The sequence below is a fragment of the Kogia breviceps genome, chromosome 12, assembly GCF_026419965.1.
Source record: "Kogia breviceps isolate mKogBre1 chromosome 12, mKogBre1 haplotype 1, whole genome shotgun sequence".
Lineage (NCBI taxonomy): Eukaryota > Metazoa > Chordata > Mammalia > Artiodactyla > Physeteridae > Kogia > Kogia breviceps.
Genome location: NC_081321.1, coordinates 40,071,341 through 40,095,349, shown reverse-complemented (window position 1 = coordinate 40,095,349; position 24,009 = coordinate 40,071,341). Strand labels below are relative to the sequence as shown.

General features: G+C 41.3%; 1 protein-coding gene and 1 pseudogene across 5 annotated transcripts in view; both read right to left on the bottom strand.

The window, feature by feature from the left end:
* The window catches only part of LOC131767480 (small ribosomal subunit protein uS5 pseudogene), a 53,246-nt pseudogene extending 38,361 nt beyond the window's left edge, over positions 1-14,885 (bottom strand).
* Positions 1-24,009, bottom strand: part of DIP2B (disco interacting protein 2 homolog B) — a 249,703-nt gene that overhangs the window by 211,798 nt on the left and 13,896 nt on the right. The gene's annotated exons all lie outside the window — the stretch shown is intronic.

Genomic DNA, 24,009 nt, shown 5'->3' with positions numbered 1-24,009 from the left:
TATGACCCAGCAATTCCACTCCTAGATATATACCAAAGAGAGCTAAAAATACATGTCCACACAAAAACTTGCACATTAATGTTCACAGTAGTACTATCCATAATAACCAAAAAGTAGAAACAACCCAAACGTTCAACTGATAAAGTATGGTATATCTATAAAATGGAATATTATTCAACCAAAAAAATAATGAAGTACTGATACATGCTACAACATGGATGAACATGGAAAACATATTAAGTGAAAAAGAAGCCAGACACAAAGGCCACATATCATATGACGCTATTTATATGAAATGTCCAGAATGGGCAAATCCATGAAGACAGAAAGTAATTAGTGGTTGACAGGGGCTGGCTGGGTGAACAGGGAGTGATTGCTAACGGGTAAGCATTTCTTTTGGAGTGATGAAAATGTTCTGGAATTAGATAGTGCTGATGGTTGTACAATTTTGTGAACATACTAAAGACCACTGATTTGCACACTTTAAAAGAGTGAATTTTATGGTATGTGAACTTGATTTTTTTTAAATTGAGGAACAAAAAAAAAAGGAAGAAGGAAGGGAGGGAGGGAAGGGGAGAGGGGGAAGGGAAGGGGGTATTTTGGCATGCTTGGGGAACTAAAAGTAGACCACTAGTTCTCCCCTAGACCACTGTAACAACTCTCTAAGTGGTCTTGGAGCTAAAGTGGGCTCACCACACCCAAAATCTGTCTTTCAAATAACATGGGATACCCTTCTAATATAGAAATTTCATCAAGTCACTCCTTCGGTTAAAACTGGTCAATGGCTCTGACTGACTACAAAATAAAATACAAACTCATTAAAATGACTGACACAGCTCTTAGTGATTCTTCAGGCTCATCTGAGGCTGCTCCCCTTTACCTACCCAATGCTGAATCAAACCTAAGCCCTGAAGTTCCACAAACTGCCAATGTCTCTTCCATCCCCATGCCTCTTTCTGCCTTCCTTAATCTTGTCCACCTGGCTAACTCCCATCGTCTTCGGGTCTCAGGTTAAGCATCACTTTCTCTGAAAGGTAAAATTTGGTTCTAGTGACAGAGACTGTTAGCTGTTCTGCAAAGTTCATCCTCCTCTTCTAAGTTAGGGAACCCCCATTTTTACCTAAGCACTTGGGTAGGACACCCCTTTTTAGCTAACTACAGGGGTAGTTATATAATGAAGCTCTCACCAATGTAATATAAGCACAAGTGTCCATGGACCTTCTTTAAGAGACAGCTCTATGCCTTTTCTTCTTCATTCCTTTCCCCATCCTACTGCCTGAATGAAGAGGTTGCCATCTCAGACCGTGAGGTTGGGGCCACACATGGTGGAGCACTAACATGGATACTCTAACACCATGAAATACCACACCACCCCGCAGTCCACCTAAGTAAGCATTTATGTGAGAGGGAAGCAAACTTCTACCTCACATAAACCACTTTTAATTTGGGCTTTCTGTCTATCTCAGCTGAACGCAACTCTAATACAGAACTTCCCTGTGTTCCCTTACTTCCTTTGACATATGTCTCACAATAGAACTGATGATAAGCGCTGTCACTGTTTTTTCTGTCTTCCTCTAGTCTAGACTGGGAGTTCCCAAAGAGAGGGCTATCTAATTTATCCCTAGCCTGGCATAATATCTGGCACACTGTCTTGGCACATTAATAGGTGTTCAAAAGGCATTCACTGAATTCAGTTATATTGATAACCAAGTACCAAGTCATTAACTTCAGTTATCTTGCCCCTTCTTTATTTTCAGTCCAAGTATGACAGGTCTTCCTTTTCTGAACATGTCTCTCAGTATTTCTCCCAAATTTCTGCCCCAAATCTCAAACTGAGCTATTTTTTTTTCCTTTTTGAACATTGTTGGTTGAACGTAAAATGTATTTTTACAAAATTACAGTGTTCTCAGCATCTCTTCCATGTCAGCAACTCTAAAAGATTAGAAATAAATTCATCATTGATTTAAAAGCCTGTATTAAGTATTTACTATGTGTCAGCACCATAAAAGCAGCTTAGAATATTAATTAGGCATCCCTGGTTCCTGGCTCTCATGCCCTGTTCAGTCTGGTATTTCACTTTGAGGACCCACCCCTAGCCCAGCAAGAAATGTCAAACTGTGCTTTAAGGGGACTTGCGCTAAAGGAACTCCACATTTGTGAGATTTGACTCAAACCAGTTTGTGACATGCCTGTACCCTGTCCCTTCTCTGTCTCTATCTTTGCCTCTCCAGCCTCCTATCTCCTCCAGGCCTTCCAGTCTGATGTCTAACTAAGCAGCTTTTCCTGCTCTGACCCTCCCAATTTATTTCCTGGTCTACTTCCTATCTCCCTAGTCCCTTCATGGAAACTTTTCATACAACCTCTTGATAACTGACCTCTGACTTGGTCCTGCCTACTCTTCTTAAAAAAAAAAAAAAAAAAAAAATTATTTATTTATTTTTGGCTGGCTTGGGTCTTTGTTGCTGCACGCAGGTTTTCTCTAGTTGCGGTGAGTGGGGGCTACTCTTCATTGCGGTGTGCAGGCTTCTCATTACGTAAGGTGGCTCTCTTGCGGCGGAGCATGGGCTCTAGGCGTGTGGGCTTCCGTAGTTGTGGCACGTGGGCTTGGTAGTTGTGGTTTGCTGGCTTTAGAGCGCAGTCTCAGCAGCTGTGGCGTGTGGGCTTAGGTGCTCCATGGCATGTGGGACCTTCCCAGACCAGGGCTAGAACCCGTGTCCCCTGTATTGGCAGGCGGATTCTTAACCACTGCGCCACCAGGGAAGTCCTGCCTACTCTTCTTGAATACTATTTCAGGAGGCAAAGGCAGTGTCTTAAGTTTCATATCAGTCTCTCCCTCTCTCCCCCATGCAGACACATCAACCCTTTTAGGGGATGTGATGTAATGGAAAGAGCACTGGCTTAAAAGCCAGAGAGGCATGGATATGTATGGCCTTAAGAAAACTAATAAACCTCTTGAGCTTCTGTTTCTTCAAATATAAAATGGGGATTCTATCTATCCATTAGTTACTATAAGGATTAAAGAAAATTCATGTAAAGGGCCAAGGGCAATGCCCAACACAGAAGACTGTCAGTCATCATGACTTATTTTAATACAAAGAGGTAAATATTATAATAGATCTGAAGTCTTGTAATAAATATTAATAAGGAGAAATCTAGTTACAGTTCCACAACATTTACTAAGCACTAACTCTAAGTTGTGCTAGGTACTGGAATTGTTAACCGTAAACAAGGAAGTACCTATCCTCAAGGGGTTTTCATTGAGATAAGGAAGAAAAGCAAGTAGAAAGATAATCACAATAGAGTGAGGCAAGGACCCAAACACAGGTTACAAACAAGTTTTAAAACAAAAGAGCATAAAATATTTTAGATACAGATTGAACATGTCCAGGGAAGGAGGAAGGCAGAAGGCACAGTAGGGAGGATGGAGTGGCAACAGCAAATGTAGAGACACCTTTGTGAAATTTAAAGGAGAACGGCAGCTGCCTATTGGCCAATTTTCACTGATTACTTTCTTCCTGTTCAAATAATCAGAGCCACAGACCGACCTACTAACTCATACACTCGTGTAAGATTCTTATACTTCTGCTAGTCCCCTACCCCATCCTCCTTCAAATCCTAGGGTTATAAAATATCCACACATGAAACACCATGTCAAAATACAGCACGCTGGAAACAGGACAGTAGCCAAAAAGCACCCAATTCAAACAAACAGTTAAAAAAGACGAAAAATCAATGGGCCAATTGGGGAAATTCTGAACACATGCCTGAATACTTGACAAAACTAAAAAAAAAATTTTTTTAGTTGATAATGGTATAATGGGGTTTTTTTGTTTTGTTTTTAAGAGGTTTTTTTGGTTTTGGTTAAGAGTTTTTTGTTTTCGTTTTCATTTTCTAGAGATATATAGTAAAATATTTACAGATAAAATGATATAGCTGGGATTTGCTTTAAAATCGTATGGGGTGGGGGGAAGACAATAGGGTTATAAATGAAATAAGACTGGTCATAAACTGATCATTGTTAAACTGGGTGATGGGTACATAGGGATGTTATACCATTCTTTCTACTCTTATGAATGAGATATTCCATAATAAAAAATGTTTTTTTACGAAGCACTAATCGAGACAGTCTATAACAGTAGAGAATAATATTCATGAAGTTTATTCTTTCCTTTTGTTCATTTAGAAATCCAAGGCAGAAGAAATATTTTAAAACTTACCTAGTCTCCAGTTCCCTTTGTTTTTGCAAGATATTACAGATATATCTTGTTTTCTTTTTGGAACCTCAAATCACAGAAAGGATAGAATGAATTCTTAACCTGGAGACAATGCCTATGTGTTACTTCTCTACCCTTAAAGAAGGGAATTCATTTTAGGATTCCCTCATTGTCTTCCGAAGGAATCAAAGGATGGTTTAACACAGAAAATTATGACTATATTCTTAGAGGGAGATTAATTTTTTAGCAAAGAAAAACTTTTTAAAAAATAATTCAAGTATTATGTGTTTTTAAAAACATCAATTATTTTTTTTTTAAAGTGCAAGTGGTTGAGCTGTATAAACTGAACTCCTGGTGTCTACTGCCAAACGCTGATTGGAAGAGTTACCTCCACAGGACAAAAGCTTACACAGGAGAGGCAGTTTCAAATCCAGATATGACTCTGAAGCCAAAAGGAGAAAAGTAGGATAAAACAATATATGCATTTATAAACCTTTAGGATCACTTATATCTTTACTCTACCTCTTCTAAAAATTCTGGTTTCTCAGGAATTCCCTGGCGGTCCAGTGATTAGGATTCTGTGCTTTCACTGCTGTAAGCCTGGGTTTGATCCCTGGTGGGGGAACTAAGATCCCGCAAGCTGTGTGGTACGGCCAAAAAAAAAAAAAATTCTGGTTTCCCAAAAGCATATGTAAATTCAGTTTGTCCTTACAAATATATAAATGTTTTTAATCTTATTTTTTATCCTTTACTTCCTAATAATAGTAAATAAACATTTATTGAGCTCTATGGGCCACAGACACCTGCCATTAATCATCTCATTTAATCCTCACAAAAGCCTTACCAGGTAGGTTCACTATTACCCGCATTTCAAATATGAAGAAACTAAAGTTGAAGGAAGCTAAATACCACACCAAAATTGCCAAACTAGTAAACAGAAGAGCTAGAATGCCAACCTGAGTTCTTAACCACTAAATAATACTTCCTTTCTGTCTTTTTGCCCTCAGTACCTATATTTTTAACTTTTGATTTGCAGCTCTTATTTTCTTCTAACTCTGGAGAAAAATAAAGTCAACTTTTATTCTTTTATATAATCCCTACTTTTTAAATGGATAGATTAAAACATAACAAGATCCTATGCCACTGCATGCAATTTAAGCATTAACTTGTATGTACAATACTTAGTATAAAAACATGGTTCTACTAAGCCAATATTAAAAGGGATTGAGCTTTCAGTAGTCTCCCAGGGTTAGAGAGAAATTTCACCGATCCATCCACGTGCTCAGCTGGTTCCCCCTGCAACAAAGGGCCCACATTTATTTGTAAGAGAGCTGGCACTGCTGGGGAGGCAAACCATGGCCATTATGCTGGACAAAGCTAACTATAACAGAACTTCTGATTTTATTATCCCCTTACGCACTGTCCTCCAAGTAAGTAACCTCTGGCAAGGCACGACGTGTCTACATTTTTACCAAAATAACACCGTCAATTTTTTAAAGTTTACTGTGTAATCAAGAGAGACCATTAAGAGAGTAAAACGTCAAACCACAAAGAGAAGATATTTGCAATGTACGCAACCAATGAACTCATCCCCAGCATATATAAAGAATGCCTATAAATCAATAAAAAGACAAACACAATTTAAAAATTGCCAAAACATTTGAACAAGTACTTCACAGAAGGGCATATCCAAAAGGCTGATAAATATATGAAAAGATGCTCACTATCAAAACCACTAGGAAGGGCTTCCCTGGTGGCGCAATGGTTGAGAATCTGCCTGCCAATGCAGGGGACATGGGGTCAAGTCCTGGTCCGGGAAGATCCCACATGCCGCAGAGCAACTAGGCCCGTGAGCCACAACTACTGAGCCTGCGCATCTGGAGCTTGTGCTCTGCAACAAGAGAGGCCACGACAGTGAGAGGCCCACACACCATGATGAAGAGTGGCCCCTGCTCGCTGCAACTAGAGAAAGCCCACGCACAGAAACAAAGACCCAACACAGCCAGCCAGCAATCAATACATACATACATACATACATACATACATACATACATACATACCACTAGGAAATACTACTCCTATGTATCTACTAGAATGGTTAAAAGTAAGAAAACTAACGATACCAAGTGCTGGTAAGTACAGGACCAAACAGAACTCTCATACATTGTTGATGGGAATTTGGTATAATAACTTTTAGAAACCGTTTGATAATATCTATGAAAACTGAACATATGACCATGCATTTCCACTACCAGGTATATATCCAATGTACAGCACCAAAAGACATATAGAAGAACATTTATAAGAGCCAAAACGGGAAATAAACCATATGTCCACAAACAGTAGAATGAATAATAAATTGTAGTATAGTCATGCAATTAAATACTGTACAGAATAAAAAGAATTAGCTACTGCTGTAAGTAACAACATGATGAAACTCACAGATACAATGCTGAGTAACAGAAGCCAGGAACTAAGGAGAACATACGTATGACTCCATTTATGTACAAGTCCTATCAGGCAAAACCAATCAATGATGAAAGGAGCCAGAGTAGTGGTTAACTTTGAGGAGGTAATAACCAGGAAGGGGTACAACTTCTGGATGCTGGTAATTAACTTTCTCTTTCTTGATCTGGGTGGTTTCATGGGTGTGTTCATGTTATAAAAATTCACTACAAATTCTCTAAGCTATATGTTTATCATTTGGACTCTTTTTTTGTATAAGTTATACTTCAATTTAAAAGTTTATAATTTTTTTTTTTTTTGACCGCACCACAAGGCTTGCAGGATCTTAGTTCCCTGAACAGGGATTGAACGCAGCCCTTCGCAGTGAAGGCGCTGAGTCCTAACCACTGGACCACCAGGAAATTCCCTGGAAGTTTACTTTAAAAGCAGTTTACTGGAGAAAAACTGAAAGCTACCTATAATTCCAACAGTAGGTGAATATCCAACTATTATGGTATATCCAAACCCATGGAATATTAGTCATGTTTTTAAAGAATGATGAAATAGGAAATGTTCAAAATAGGATTTTTTTAAGTTAACTAAACTGAATTTACTGTAGTACCTCGATTTTTTTAAATGATATGTATAAATAGAAAAGTGACTGGAAGGAGATTTACTTAATAGTATTAGTGTTTATATTTGGGTGTTAGGTTTAAGGAAATAGTCATTTTCTTCTTTAGTTTCCTTTTTTTTTTTTAATTTAAATTAAGTATGTGTGGGACTTCCCAGGTGGTTCAGTGGTTAAGAATCTGCCTGCCAATGCAGGGGACACAGGTTCAAGCCCTGGTCCGGGAAGGTCCCACATGCCTTGGAACAACTAAGCCCGTGCACAACTACTGGGCCTGTGCTCTAGAGCCTGCGAGCCACAACTACTGAGCCCGCACACCACAACTACTAAAGCCTGCACTCCTAGAGCCCATGCTCTGCAACAAGAGAAGCCACTGCAATGAGAAGCCCATGCACTGCAAGGAAGAGTAACCCCCACTCACCGCAACTAGAGAAAGCCTGCACACAGCAGCAAAGACCCCATGCAGCCAAAAATAAATAAGTATATATATATTTTTAAAAAGCATGTGTTATTTTTATAATGAGGGAAAAGTTATTTTTAAAACATTAACAGCTTGCCACAGACATTGAGACTATCTTACCCTTAATGAATTTATCCATGAAAATCTATCTTGGTATAGGATCTGTAGCACTGAAACCACTGAACCAGACCAACAATACCAGAAACAACTAGAAATTTGTTTTGATTATGTGTTTCATTTTCTTTGTATGGACAAAGTGAGAAACAGTGTAATCATGAGTCTGATAAAAGCTGTGCAATTGTTCTAGCACCCGTTCAACTTTGCTGATGAACAACTCATATGTGACATAATAAAATCCAGACAGGATTTAACAAGTAAGGAATATCAAACACAGACCCTATTATTGTCAAGGTTTCTAGGTGTGGTTGCAGCTCAAGTATAATAAGATCATTTACATCTCTCTGAGTCAGTCACCACTCTCCTCTCTGTGTATCTCCTTCCACATCAGACATGGGCAGGAATATAACACTCTATACATAGCACAGATCTGAGCAAAACAGTAGATTTTAGGAGAGTGATAACTCAGGAATAAAAAATCTTTTCCTTTTATGAAGGAAAATGAAGAGAGGAAAAACTTACTGAAATACACATCTACGAAGATGAAAAAATGAACTTTTAAACATGTTTATGAATTCCAAGACAACTGTAGCCTTTTACCATTTTATTTATGAGATTCTTGAGCTTGCCCTAATTGTGTGTGTGTGTGTGTGTGTGTGTGTGTGTGTGTGTGTGTGTGTGTGTGTTACCTTCCCACATTACAGGCTGGAGAGTACAAGGAATTAAGATTCCAGAAAGTTCCAAACTTCAAAAGGTCACACAGGGCTTCCCTGGTGGCGCAGTGGTTGAGAGTCCGCCTGCCAAAGCAGGGAGCACGGGTTCGTGCCGCCCCGGGAAGATCCCACGTGCCGCGGAGCAGCTGGGCCCGTAGGCCATGGCCGCTGAGCCTGCCCGTCCGGAGCCTGTGCTCCGCAACGGGAGAGGCCACGGCAGTGAGAGGCCCGCATACCACCAAAAAATAAAAAAGGTCACACAGCTGGCGATCACACATACCACTGAAGTTCACAGAATTCTAGCAGAAGTCTCGTCCAAAATTTAAGGGGATAAGAAATGCTACAGTAAGGCACAACACAGGATTAAACATTCTCTATTTGTATTTCTCTTAGCCTGCCTTTCTCTCTGTTCTCCAAACAGAAGTTGTCTGTGACCATGGATTTAAAAAAAAAAGAAATTTCCCCTCCAACTGTCAGTACATCAGTTCAGTTTTTATACTATGATGATGCAAATTTCAAACTGGAATTACAACTATTACTAACACCCTAAGCACTTTTAGGGATTTTGACTCTCATTCAAACCAAGTACACATAGATCCCTTTCCCTTACTAACTTACCTTAAAAATAACTAAAATATTAAATACAATATTTGGGTCATTTTCTCCCCATCTTTTCCTCTAGACTCTATAAATCTTGTTAAGATGGGACTAATCAATAAATAAGAGCATCACATTCTGTATGGGAAAAACTAACATTTCTCTACAATACATTCACAAATATTTTAAGTCATCCAAGACCAAAATAAAATTTCTAAAAGGCTTTCCCATGGTAGGGCACAGAGATCATCAAGTATTTTGTTTGGTGAAATATGAAAAGGAGATGATATAAGAAACAAAATGCTTGTATTTTAGGAGTTAATATGGACATTAAGTGGGTTGTTGTATCAACCCCAATTTTCACTTTCTAATCTCCTAAGCCATTACATAAGTCGAAGCTATTATCAACTTTCTTCTTCCACCCAACTCTGAAACTTGACCTTCCTGAATTAAAACTGGCAGCACGGCCAATTTTTCTCAAGTTTGTATAGTACATGTTGCTGCAAAGAGGTGGTGCGAATGAGGAGGACCTCTGGGATTCCTCCAAAGCTTGAGGTTTAGGTTCTTTCATAAACCAACTGAGGAAAACTGCTTACATCAAGCAAGTTCCATCCAAATTTAATACCATGGTGATCATCAGAAATTTTCAACCAACTCCCATAATATGTTTAAATGGATGTATTACCATGTTTTGTACTTCAGGAAGCACTCAAAGAATGACACTTGTCTTAGAGTAAGAACTCCAGAGGCCTGTGAGTGATGTTTATCAGAGGGGGTGCGCATCGTTTTTTGTTTTTGTTTTTTTGTCGGTATGCAGGCCTCCCACTGCTGTGGCCTCTCCCGTTGCGGAGCACAGGCTCCAGACGCGCAGGCCCAGCGGCCATGGCTCACCGGCCCAGCCACTCCACGGCATGTGGGATCCTCCCAGACCGGGGCACGAACCGCGTCCCCTGCATCGGCAGGCAGACTCCCAACCACTGCGCCATCAGGGAAGCCCAGAGGGGGTGCATCTTTAAATGAAGGTCAAACAAAACTATTCCACAAAGTTTACTGGTATATAAAATGGATTTTTCCTTATGTCTGAGGCCAGATTTATCAGTTCTATTGCTAATCAATGAAAATTGAACACAATTGAATCACAGAACTTAAGCTCTGTGATCAGTTGTTTTTTTTTAAATTTTTATTTGTTATTATTATTTTTTAATTTATTTTTGGCTGCGTTGGGTCTCCATTGCTGTGCGCGGGCTTTCTCTTGTGGCAGTGAGCGGGGGTTACTCTTCCTTGCGGTGCCCGGGCTTCTCATTGCGGTGGCTTCTCCTGTTGTGGAGCACGGGCTCTAGGCACAAGGGCTTCAGTAGTTGTGACACACAGCCTCAGTAGTTGTGGCGCATGGGCTTAGCTGCTCCGCGGCATGTGGGATCTTCCCAGACCAGGGATCGAACCCATGTCCCCTGCATTGAAAGGCGGATTCTTAACCACTGCACCACTAGGGAAGTCCCGATCAGTTGTTTTGAATGATCTATTTGCTCAATCACCTGGTGCTCTGAGTCAGTGAGGCAATATAGAAAAACTGTTGCCCCAAGTGAGTCTGCGTTATTTCGAGTATCAAAAATCACTATCAAAAGCCTGGCACGCTTCATTCTGAGAAACCTTACCACTAAAACAAAAACGAAAACCAAAATTTTCACAATTCAGAAGTTCAATTAACCTACAATAAATCTCTTAAATTTTCTGAACGCTTTCAAAAATATTCTTTGTCCTCAGATAGCAAATGTTTTTGATAGGTCTCCTTTATCCTGCATGATGCTGACAAAGGAAATGTGAGTGACTGATGGTAGATGAAAAGGAAAGTAACAGAAAAGTTTAAAAAGTTACAAACTTGACATAAACACTATAATTCAAGCCTGGAAGTACTTACAAACAGACTAACTTGATATAGATGGCATTGTTAATGACTCTACAAAATCTTTAAACATGCAAAAAACCATAGTTCACATTATGAAAGTTGCACGGAATTTTTCCACATTTATTAATGCAAATTTCTCTTATCAACTCTTATCCTTTTCTGTGTTTTCCAAAGAAAAATAGCGTGTATGTTCAGTTGATTTTTTAAAATTCCAGACCATAAAATTAAGGCCATGTAAGGAATTATGGAAAATACAAAGTTTATAAAAGCATTTTTAATCATTTACAATTTCCTATCCAGAGATTTTGTTCTGTTTAATTCTAGACTTTTATATATGCATTTGAAAATCCATGACTAAAGGCATAAATATATATATATATTTAAATGTAGAAAGCATACACAGGAATGTTCATAGCAATGACATTTGCAACAGCAAAAAACTAGAAACAACTAAAATATCTGCCAATTGGTGAATGAACTAACAAAATGAGATGAATTCATGCAATGGAATGCTAGAGCAGCAGGAAAACAAAAAAAGAACTACAGTAACCTGCATCAGCAAGAATGAACCTCGTAAACAATGCTGAGCAAAAGAAAAAAAAAAGCAAGTCACAGAAGAATACACACAACATGATTCCACTCCTAAAGTTCATAAACTTACAAAACTAAATAATACTTTGTTTGGGATACATACAAACTATAAAGCAGAAATAGGGAATGAGTAACAAAATTCAGGATGATGGTTACATTTGAGAGTGAGGTGAAAGTAACAGGACAGGCCCAACTGACCTTCAGGGGTATTTTAAGGTTTCAGTTCTTAAACTAGATCATGGACAATTTGCTGTTTTTCCTTAAACTGTGCACACACATAACATATACTCTTTTGTATGTGATATTCCATTAATAAAAATGTAAATAGCTAGTAAGACCTATTCAACTCCAGAAGAAAACCACACCAACTACCTAATCAACCTAGTCACACATTAACTGTGAACAACCAAGAATGACATCTGAGGAAACCCAACAGAACAGGAAAAGTAGACCAAGATGGACCTCTGGAAAAACATGACCCAAAGGAAATATGAGTTATTTCAGGAATTAAAAGAGAACTTTAAAAAAATGCTAATTAGCATGCTCAGAGAGATTCAAGAGGATATCACGTCTATAAAAATTAAGAATAAACCTGCTGTTAAAACGGAAGGTAAGTAAAAGAGAGGAAAGACAGCAAACACAAAATAGATTTAAAAACATAGCACATGGAAGGGAAGAAATAATAAAACATAATTCTCCCTGAGCTCCAGAAAGACAGCCAGTAAATTCAGAGTCTTCTAACTCCCAAACAGGATGATGGAGAAGACAGGCACCTAGACACACCCTAGGGAAAACGTCAGAACTCCAAAGACGAAAAGCAAATCCTAAAAGCGTCCAGAGTATAAAAACAAGTTACAGCGGCTTCCCTGGTGGTGCAGTGGTTGAGAGTCTGCCTGCCGATGCAGGGGACACGGGTTCGTGCCCAGGTCCGGGAGGATCCCACATGCCGCCGAGCAGCTGGGCCCGTGAGCCATGGCCGCTGAGCCTGCGCGTCTGGAGCCTGTGCTCCGCAACAGGAGAGGCCACAACAATGAAAGGCCAGCATACCGCAAAAAAAACAAAAACAAAACAAAAAACCAAACAGACAAGTTACCGGGCTACCCTGGTGGCGCAGTGGTTGAGAGTCCGCCTGCTGATGCAGGGGACACGGGTTCGTGCACCGGTCTGGGAAGATCCCATGTGCCGCGGAGCGGCTGGGCCCGTGAGCCATGGCCGCTGAGCCTGCGCATCTGGAGCCTGTGCTCTGCAACGGGGGAGGCGACAACAGTGAGAGACCCGCGTACCGCAAAAAAAGAAAACAAACAAATTACATTCACAGAAATGACAATCAAATGAGAGATAAAGATGTTACTAAAAGGCAAGGACTTCAAAGTTTAACTCTCTTGCACCCCACATCAAAAATAACTACTCCAAAATTTAAGAAGAATACAAGAAAAATGACAACTTAAAGTATGAGAAACAACAGCAGCTGAGTAAGACCGAGAAGGAACATAGAAAGCAGAGACGAAATTAAAAGTAGATCCAGTAGGGACTTCCCTGCTGGTCCAGTGGTTAAGACTTCACCTTCCAGTGCAGGGGATATGGGTTCAATCCCTGGTTGGGGAGCTAAGATCCCACATGCCTGGAGGCCAAAAAAACAAAACAAAAAACAGAAGCAATACTGTAACATATTCAATAAAGACTTAAAAAAAAAAAGGGTTTGTTTTTTTTAAAAAAAGAACACTAACATGACTGCAAAAACTCAGAAGGAAAGAGTACTGGAAATGGGTACACTTCTCAACTGTTCATAGCAGAGAATCAAGACATGCTTCCTAAAGGTGACTTAACACATTGAAAGTTATACTACTAACTGATAAAAAAATGGCTACACCTTGAGAAGTGGGATGGGACTGGGCGGGGGGAGGCGAGAGGCTATTTTTCCATTTCATGGAGTTATTCAAGAATGTTCCCATGCCATTTTTTTTAATTTAATAGGAAAAAAATGCACAGTATTCTTACAAGTATTCTCATACCTCATTTCCACTTCAATAACCCTTAAATAAGACCATCTTTTTTCCTGCTTCATAAAAACAAACACACAGGGACTCAGGAATGCTGCTGGTCTGAACTACGAAGCCCAGGTTAGGGCACTGAAGTCCTGAAGCCCCCAGAGTACATTCCATCTTTACCGCTGGTTTCTTTTGCTTCCGCCCAGACCCCAGGTCCTGTCACTGTCCTTGTAGCCAGCGTCATTCACACTGACGACCTGTATGACACCCTGATCTCACAGTTGGACACAAGCATCACAACTGTGTCCCCTCCAAATTCATGCTGACCACACTCTGTCTGCCTATGAGCACCAGCATTGCTTTCATTGTTTCATTAATTCCTCCCAAACTCCCCTGCAGCTGCTGCTCTAATTCTTTTCACATTTTTCAAAACCCCATGCTTCCATCTTTCTGAATATTCTTTTCCCTTTAATCTCACACCAATTTCCTCTCCTTAAATCATTTTGTTCAACCAAACCATTCTTCCTGTCTCAGAGAGATGCTCCTCCCTCCTCTCCAACCGGAGGGCAGCCTGCTCTCAAATTCACCCTCATCTATCCTCCAGGGATCTCTAATCTGTGTCCAAATCTCCCTAGCCAACACAATCTTTTCTTAGCCTCCATTCTTAGCCTCCCAGGCCTATAAAGATTTCTCAGTATCCTCTATTATTTAAAAAATAAAAATAAAGTAAAAGAAATAAGTACTCCTTTGAACCTGCCCTTGTTCTTTAATTCATTTTTCCCGACTTCAAACTAAGAAGCCTACAGACTCATTGTTTCTGTGTCCTCATCACTTTTTAATGTAGCTTCTGGTCCAGCCACAGGACTGGAACTGACTAATCCAGTCATCTGTATTCCCTCATCTAATTCTCCTAACCTCTCTGTAGCTTTAACATAGTTGAGTATTTACCTCCATAAAAGCCACTTACTATGCACCCCAGTACACCTCCTATTTCTGCGATCACCTCTGGCAAGCCTGGATGACTCTTCTTTCTCCTCTAGCTTCCTAAGTACAGGCATTCCTCCTTAGCTTCATTTCTCACTTTCCCTTTCAAAGATCTGACTCACCCTGATGAACCTCATGAAGATGATGCTCAAATCCTCCAACAGCTCCAGGATATAATTCACCATTTCTAACTGCCTATTGAACAGTCTACCTGAATGTCCTGCCAGTACCACAGATTCCATCACGTCCAAAATTATATTCATCATCTTCTCCCCAAACCAGCACCTCAGGTATTTCTACATATAACATAAACATTCTCCCATTACCCCAAATTAAAATCTGGGCCATCTTTGACTCTGCTGTTACCTATTTCCTCACATATTACCTTTCTTCCCCTCAATGTTTTACAGTAAGGAAAGTAAAGACGAATAAGACATGATTTCCAGCCTCCGGGAAGGATAAACAGAAATGTAAGGGGGGACTTCCCTGGTGGTGCAGTGGTTAAGAATCCGCCTTACAATGCAGGGGACATGGGTTCGATCTGGGTTCGATCCCTGGTCGGGGAACTAAGATCCCACATGCCGTGGGGCGACTAAGCCCCTGCACCACAACTAGAGATAGAAAACCCACACACCGCAATGAGAGAGAAGCTCATGCAGCACAACTAAGAGCCCACATGCTGCAACAAAAGATCCTGCAGGCCTCAACGAAGATCCCTCATGCCGCAACCAATACCAGCCAAAAATAAATAAATAAATAATAAATAAATCTTTAAAAAAAAAAAAAGGAAAGAAATGTAAGGGAACATGGGCATTACCAAAGATAAACACGCAGGATGCTGAGGTTGGTGGGGCATAGAGGGACAAAGGGAAGAGGAGATGCATTAGGAGGGGAATTTGATAAGCTGTAAATTGTAAAAGTCAGAATGAAAGTTCCATCCCCTAAGCCTCACTAGACCAGAATAATAACAGCACACATCCTGAATAACTAAATGTATACCTCACTTTAGGAAAATTCAACATATAAGTTTTGACTGAATGAATATAAATTAGGCAACTGATGATACTCATTATACATGGATTTCCTTTAAATAATAACTGTCCTAATGAATTTAAAATACCAGTAGGATTTCCTCAGGAATTCCCTGGCGGTCCGGTGGTTAGGGCTCTGCTTCCACTGCAGGGGATCCAGGTTTGATCCCTGGTCAGGCAACTAAGATCCCACATGCTGCGCAGTGTGGCACGGCCAAGGGAAAAAAAAAAAAATATATATATATATATATATATATGAAATATATATATATATATATATATATATATGATTTTTTCTTCATACATTTTCCTAAACCATACTCACAGGTCACCTGAGGAATTAAGAGCTGGAAAGAACTAGATTCCCTCATCTAGCCACTTCATCTCCCAGAGGCCAGGAAAGGTTAAATGATTTGCCTGAGGTCACAAAGCTTGTAAATAGCAGAAATGGGACCAGAAGCCAGTGACCTTTTCCCTGTTACCTCACTCACTGCCTTGACACGCCTCATCTCAGAATGCTTTCCCAGTTGATTCCCGTAAAAGGCAACAAAAATGAGAATCTGTAAAGAGGGTCCAGACATCAGGTCTCTTTCAAAAGTCTTCAACATGTTCTCTTAGACACACACACACACACCATAAATTCCAGGAAAATAGGGATCTGGCTATAACTTAGTTCTCTGTAAAAATGAGAAATAGGTCCTCAGCTTGTTGATGCCAAATTGACCTGAAGACTCTCTTGTCCCCTAGGTTCTCCCCCAAATGCTGATAAAGTCATTCTTCTTCCCCCAAATAAAGGCCTAACTGGAGTTCTAACTATTCAACTAATGGCTAAAAAACTTAGAATTGGGGGGAATGAGGTGGAGGCACATAGGGTTTCCCCCCATTCCCCATCAGAACTGGGATGGCTTGCAGCAAGGGTCCCCAACGCCCAGGCTGCTGACTGGTTCCGGTCCGCGACCTGTTGGGAAGCAGGCCGCAAGCAGGAGATGAGGGGCGGGCCAGCAAGTGAAGCTTCCTCTGCTGCTCCCCGTCGCCCCCATTCCACCTGCACCCTCCCCCCACCCCATCTGAGGAAAAATTGTCTTCCACGAAACCAGTCCCTGGTGCCAGAAAGATTGGGGAGCACTAGCTTAGAGAAAATGAATTCTAAGTACTGAGCCAACTGAGATGATACCAAGTCCCAATTAGCATGTGTTAGTCAACCTCTGATTTCACCTACTGTCAAGAGAACAAAAGGTACTTCTCTCTATCTCCAAAAATTGACAGGTGCTTCTTACACCATAAACCTGCCTTCCCTGATAGGGCAGTTAAATAAGTGATTAGAATTTGCAACTTGTTCTAAGCAAAACCCCTTTAACTCTTAGAATCAGATCCCTTTCTGAAAGATCCTCTGCTCATTTTATAGGGAACGTGTTTTAACATGTGAGAAATGCAAAAACAGAAGTAGTCAGGACTCAAGTTCAACTCTACCCTGCCTCATACTGCTTACCTGTCTGAGACTGATTTGCAATAATGGCCATTAAGGTTAATAGCAAAAGATAAAAACGAAATTTGCTTCGCGGGGTTATTTAATTTCAACGAAAGTCTACTTGAATAGACTGAAAATAGAGAATTCTGAACAAGTGAACCTCTATTACTAAACAATTGCTAATTAAAATAAAATGGACACTTCAATATTCTTTAAATTAATTCTAGCTAAAGCCTGATGTAGTAAGTAAATAAGGTCATGTCTTGTTCTTTATGACTCACTGTGACACTCTCATATCCTTTCTCACTACTACCTGTGCTTCTAAACAGACAAATCATTTCAGATAACAGGTTTGTCAAAAGTTGGGAAAGCAGTTTCCTATCAAATGAATCAGAAATAAATCACTGGAAAACCAGCCTGGTTAGAACCAGAAGAGTTACTAACAATGAGTGACTACTTCCCTCAAGGTTCAGGTTTCACTTCATTTTATCTCAAAGAGGAAAGACCGAGCTTCTTGCACTGCCTCTCCTCCCACTTCCCCACGATCCAAGGACGGTCTCTTGCTGACAGATTCCTGGGGCAGGATGGTGTGTGTGGATCCCTCCTCTCAGCTCCCAGCCACTCCCTGCATTCCCGTCTGAAACTTGAGACCTCTTGTCTCACCTACTTACTCATCCCCTGGGCGCATTCTTACCTCATCTACCCTTTCTATCACTGAGCACAACCTTGTGTGTGCCTACAATTACCTGTCTGTGACTCTCCCCATAAGCATAGCTACTTAAATAGGGGTGGCTTTTTTTTAAGTCTTCACAAAATGTTTTCCAAGGATACACACATGATACTCATTCTTAATTTATTTTTAACTCAGAGAATACTCATAAGACCATCAGGAGAGAACTCCCTCAACTTCCTCCTCCACCACCTGTAAACATCTGCCTCTGCTGCCATCCGTTCCTCCTTTCCTTCAGTTTCAGCAGAAAAGGAGCCACTCCTGGTATCCTGGATAGTCACTCCAGAGGGGCTTGGAATCTCAAACTTTCCTGACTCATGGAGACCATGTTCCATCACATCCTTTCTCCTCTAGACCTTCAAACCTTCCTCTCCAAGACCTTTTACCCTTCCACCCTACAAATGAACATGCTCAAGTCTCTCCCATCTTAACATAACTCATTAATTCAGCCACCAAATATTTATTGAGCACCTACTAGGTGCCAGGAGCTCTCTTCTACCCTGGAGATATAGCAGTAAATAAAACAAAGTTCCTGCCCTCGTGCAAATTACCTTCCAGTGGGAGAGAAAGAGGAGGTGAATGTATAAGCATCCTAGCTACTGTTCTCTCCTCCACTTCACAGAGCCAGGCTCCATGCAGCCTGCCTCTACTTCCTCTCCTGCCTTGGATGCCTCACCCTCTCCAGACAGGTTTGCAGTCCCCACCCCCCAGCACCATTGAAACAGCTCAGGAAAAGGTCACCAGCAGTGGCCTCCTCCACCGGTAAATCTGGACAGCATTTCCCAGTCTACTCTTATTAAACTCTTGCAGCGACAGGTACTTCTTGAAATTCCCTGCTGCTTTGCTCTTCTCCTCCCTCTTTGGCCACACCTACCTCTGACAGTTTCTCAGGTTCCTTTCCTTCAGCCTCCCCCCTTAAATGGCAGCACTTCCAGAGCTCTCTGTTTAGCCTCTTCTCACTCGCTGTGCTCCCCTCGGACCACCTCAGTCATGCCTGTGGGCCTCACTGCCAGTGATGGCCACTCAGGAAAACGGAAGGTGTGTCATCAGGACAGGCCTTTCTAAAGAGCTCCACACACACATGGCCAACTGCCTGCTATGCACCTTCACCCGCATGGCCCAAAGACCCCTCTAATTCAGGAACACTGAATTTATCTCCTCCCGTACTCCAAACTGTTCTTCTGCTATCCCTTGTACTAGAAAATGGTGCCCTCTTTCCCTCAAGATGCTAAGCCAGAAATTTAAGTTTCTTAGGTGTCAACTTAGGTTCTTCCAACACATCACACGCTCTCCTCTTCTACACGAGTCTCATCGAGTCTATCTCCTTAAATACCTCTTTTCATTCCCTCTTCCCCAGTCCCACTGCAGAGGCCACCAGCTCATTTCAGTAGCCACCTTGTAACTCTCCCTGTCCTGTCTTGCCCTCTTGCCCTGTTCTTATCTACTTAAGGTATCTCGCATTGTATTCTATGTGAATGGTGACCCTTGGCTGTGTGACACAGGAGCCTGAAACCATCCTCCTCTAGGCTGATCTCCACCAAATACTGATGTCATCCACTCCTGCTGACAATTCCTCAATGATTCCCCACGACCTATATATGGGTGCTCTTTAAACTTTCACCTGAAGAAAGTGATGCGGGGGATGGAGGGTCTAGAAGAGGCACAGCCTGAAGAAACCAGCAACTAAGGCAAAATGTATTATTTTTTAATTTAAAATGTTAAAATTATATTTTATCTTGGATTTTAAATCCTGTATTATAATATATTCATGTTTTAATATAGCAATAATTTCCCCCAAATTCAATTAAATGGATACCCCAAGAAGATGTACCACGTTTATCCTACAGTTTTGAGTACCCTGACACATTTCCTGAGAAGCAAGAACCTACGAGATAAAATTTAAGATTCTAAGACCTACCCAACCTGTCCAGGCTTATTGGACCTACTGAGCTTATTACTCTTTATGCTCTAGCAATGACTACTAAATCATCGTAATCCCTCCAACATACTCCAGTGATTCACAAACCCATGTCTTTCTACAAACCTAAACTATCATCCTCCCTGGTCTGACCTCCCACCAAACTCCTATTCAACTGATGACTCTGAGCCTGAGTGATACTCCTCCCCAGAAATAACATAGGTACATGAACGCCCTTCGCCTGAGCACCCTCTGTATTTGTACATGCCTTCCTTATGGCATTTGTTATGCAATAAAATACTGTTTGCAGTATCTTATCTCTGCAAAAAACTACAAAAAACTACTGGCAGGGACTTCCTGGCTGGGCACTGTTCTAATCACTGTATTTTAATGTATTAACTGATTTAATTCTCACATCAATCGTATGAGGTTGATAGCATTCTTTTTTTTTTTTCTTTTTTTTTTTTTGCAGTACGCGGGCCTCTCACTGTTGTGGCCTCTCCCGTTGTGGAGCACAGGCTCCGGACGCGCAGGCTCAGCGGCCATGGCTCACGGGCCCAGCCGCTCGGCGGCATGTGGGATCTTCCCGGACCAGGGCACGAACCCGTGTCCCCCGCATCAGCAGGCGGACTCTCAACCACTGCGCCACCAGGGAAGCCTGGTTGATAGCATTCTTAGCCACATTTTATAGGAAAGGAAACAGATAACTAAAACTGACTGGGGTGAGAGGGGGAGGGGGGGAAGGCAGGAAAGAATCCCCACCTCTAATGAAAAACTCTTTTTTCTACAATTGTAAGGAAAAGTTAGAAGATAATCAAATCAAATTCAGAATTCTGAGCAATTTACTACTTCTGGCAATGGTGATCTCTGGTTGATAAACATATAATACTTTAGTCTTGTTTTCAACATGATAATCATCTGAGTCATATTTCCTTCAACATTTGCTGAAATAAGATAATCTTAATTATTAAGATGTTTCACAAGCTCTATTTCTCAGCCACAAAGATAAACTTCAAGTTGATGACAGAACAATAAAAAATTGGAATACTTGAGATTTTTATTATATTTATCCTATGTGTAAAATTACAAAAAATTTAGTGTCTGAACAACATCCTGGACACAGGTACTCAAAGAGGCACCTGAGAGAAAACATTAGGACCTAAAATAAAAGTGTTGTATGCATGCAGGTGGACATATTATGGGTGGCCTCAGAAGTCTAGCTGGCCACACAATTTGCATAAACTACGATAAACTGTCCAAAGGTGTGACAGTTCAACAAACCAAATATTTACCATATGGCTAAATATTTCACTTCCCTGGTTTTCCAACATTTTGGAAAAGATGTAATGTGGCCAAGAAAAGATGTTGGAAAACCAAACATGGGAAATATTTAGTTTTTCCCAACCAGGACTGACCAGTTAAACCAAAACGAGGTTGCTTACACTATCTATATTCTACAGAAAAACTCACCCAATGAGCTTACACCTCAGATCAGATCCTGTGAGTAATACAGTTGGTCAAAGTAGAGGAAAAGGGAATCGACGCACAGGCAAGTACAAGGCAACACGGAAGTGGATGTCCCTCCATGCGGGAAGCAGAGGTACTCAGCGGCCTGGCTCCAGCTCTGGCTCTCATGCAAGCACTCTACCAGGCTTGGCACTGTGTCTTCTATACACTTCTGCATAATAAATATCAGCTGAACTGAAATGTATGAGCCAAACAGCCAGGTAGGCTGATAAAATGGAAAGTTGTCACACACCACCCAACTGTAAAAGTCACATGGAAAATCAGAGCGTGCAGATAAATAGGTGAAGGAAACAAAGGAAAAATAAACATGAGAAACCAACCAAATGCCAGGAAACATCATGGGCCCCTGAGTTCCAGCCCTGGCCAGCTTCCTCAGGGGTCCCTGTCCCTTCCCAGCAGAGGCCCTGGGACAGAGCCAACATTTCTTTACTCTGTAAAGCTATCACCATCTAAGGAATCCTGTTGGAATCTTCTCCCTGCAAAGTCCATCTATTCGCGAACAAGTGTCTACTGAGTGTCTTCTATTCTAGGTCCTGGCATCCAGCAGGGAGCAAGGCAGCAAGGTCTCTCACAGAACTAACATTTTACTGGAATCAGATAATAAATACATGAACAAGATCATTTCAAATGGTGGTAGTAAATAGAAAATTTTAAACAGAAAAAAAATAAAGATGAGGGCTTCCCTGGTGGTGAAGTGGTTGAGAATCTGCCTGCCAATGCAGGGGACATGGGTTCAAGCCCTGGTCCGGGAAGATCCCACATGCCACAGAGCAACTAAGCCTGTGTGCCGCAACTACTGAGTCTGCGCTCTAGAGCCCGCAAGCCACAACTACTGAAGCCCACTGGCGACAACTACTGAAACCCTCACACCTGGAGCCTGTGCTCCACAAGAGAAGCCACCGCAATGAGAAGCCCAAGCACCATAACGAAGAGTAGCCTCGCTCACCACAACTAGAGAAAGGCCGTGCACAGCAACGAAGACCGAACACAGCCAAAAATAAATAAATAATCACTTTGACTTCAAAATAAATAAATAAAAAGATGAGATGGAGAAAGTGGGGAGGAGCTGCTCATTTAAACTCAGCAGTCAGGGAAGGCACCTCTGAGAAGGTCACTTTTGAGCTGAGACAGAAAGGAGGCAAAGTTGTCAGCCAAGCACAGCACTTGGAGCATAGCATTCTCAGCAGGAGAAAAGCAAGGAACAAGGCCTGGAGGCAGGAACAAGCATGGTGAGTTCAAAGGAGAGAAAAAGCCTCACTATCCTCAGGTTTCTGTTCGAGTGCCATCTTATGATGAAGTCATCCCTGACTCCCTACTTTAAATTGTAACCACTGACCAGTCCCAGTATTCTCTACTGCTCTTCATGATTTTTCTCCACTGAAATTTTTACCATCTGACAGGCAATATAAATTACTTATTAATTTCTGTCTATTCCTACAGAATGTAAGCCCCTTAAGGGCAAGGATTTTTGTTATTTTAATCACTGCTGTGTTGCCTGTACCTATGTGGCATAAAGTAGGCACTCAGTAAATAGTAGCTAAATAAATAAAAAGGAAAAGAAAAGAGAAAGGAAGGGAAGAAGAGAAAGAAGGAAAAGAGGAAAGGAATGAGAGGGAAAAAAGAAAAGGAGAGAGGGAAGAAAAGAGAAAGGAGGGAAAGAAGAGTCAGCCAGTGTGGCTGAAGCAAAGTAGATGGGGAAACAAGAGTGCTGGCCTTGTAGACCATGGAACAGGAGCTGGAATTTTATTTTACTTTTTTAAAATTTTAATTTTATTTATTTTTGGCTCCATTGGGTCTTCATTGCTGCGCACAGGCTTTCTCTAGTTGCAGCAAGTGGGGACTACTCTTTGTTGCAGTGCATGGGCTTCTCATTGCAGTGGCTTCTCTTGATGCAGAGCACGGGCTCTAGGCGCATGGGCTTCAGCTGTTGCAGCGCGTGGGCTCAGTAGTTGTGGCTCGTGGGCTCTAGAGCACAGGCTCAGTAGTTGTGGTGCGCGGGCTCAGTAGTTGTGGCTCGTGGGGTTAGTTGCTCTGTGGCATGTGGGATCTTCCTGGACCAGGGATCAAACCCGTGTCCCCTGAATTGGCAGGTGGATTCTTAACCACTGCACCACCAGTGAAGCCCCTGGAATTTTATTTAAAAGGCAGAAGTCCACTGAAGGAAATTCAATGGCAGGGAAGCGACATGATCTAATTTGTATTTTACAGAGCTGACTGTAGCTGCCATGTGGAAAATAGGTTAGAGAGAAAAAAGAAGGGACACTAGATGAGGCACTACGAAACTACAGATGAGGTAACAGAGGCAAGGTGATGATCAGCAGCGATCAATGATGGAGAGAAGCAGATGCAAGGGTATTTCTCAAGGTAGCACCAAAAAGACTTAACTGATGGACTAGATATGGGCCGTTGGATTGAAGAAAAGAGAGGGACCAAGAATGTGTCAGTTATCAATTTATTGCTTCTCAGCTCCAAATCTCCCCTTCATTGCCTGCTCTGTGAAAATTAAGATGAACCCTTTAAATATTTTTCCTTTGCCAGATGCCACAATATTAAGCTTTGTTTGTAGAGGCACTGGAAAGACACTGCAGGAGGAATAGTTCCAGTGTGCTCCTCTTGGCAGGATAAATAGAGTATCAAGGATAAATAAAATATCAGTATTTTTGATGTCCTATGGAGCCCAGGCCAACTTATT